This window comes from Sturnira hondurensis, unplaced genomic scaffold, assembly GCF_014824575.4.
Source record: "Sturnira hondurensis isolate 20B ecotype Veracruz unplaced genomic scaffold, ASM1482457v3 Scaffold0025073, whole genome shotgun sequence".
Classification (NCBI taxonomy): Eukaryota; Metazoa; Chordata; class Mammalia; order Chiroptera; family Phyllostomidae; genus Sturnira; species Sturnira hondurensis.
In genome coordinates, this window is record NW_028097704.1 from 1 (window position 1) to 529 (window position 529).

At 41.0% G+C, this 529-nt stretch overlaps 1 pseudogene; it reads left to right on the forward strand.

Annotated features, from left to right (window-relative positions):
- Positions 1–5: 5 nt before the first annotated feature.
- Positions 6–521, forward strand: LOC118982166 (olfactory receptor 10A3-like; annotated as a pseudogene).
- The last annotated feature ends 8 nt before the right edge of the window (positions 522–529 follow it).

Here is a 529-nt window from a genome sequence, read left to right on the forward strand (position 1 = left end):
TCTGTCATCCTCTGAGCTACCCAATGATTATGAACAAAAGTGTTTTCATAAAATTAGTAATGTTCTCGTGGGTGTTAGGAATCATAATGGCTGGTGTACCAACATCATGGGTGTTTAGTTTTCCATTTTGTGGCCCCAATGAAATTAATCATATCTCTTGTGAAACCCCAGCAGTGCTAGAGCTTGCATGTGCAGACACATTTTGGTTTGAAATCTATGCATTCATTAGCACTGTTTTGATTATTATGGTTCCTTTCTTTTTGATACTCTTGTCTTACATTTGAATCCTCTTTGCCATCCTGAAGATGCCATCAAACACTGGGAGGCAGAAGGCTTTTTCCACCTGTGCCTCCCATCTCACGTCTGTTACCCTCTTCTATCGCACAGCCAGTATGAGCTATTTACAACCCAAATCTGGCTACTCCCCAGAAACCAAGAAAGTGATGTCATTGGCTTACTCACTTCTTACGCCTCTGTTGAATCCACTGATCTACAGCTTTCGAAACAGTGAGATGAAAAGAGCTTTGAT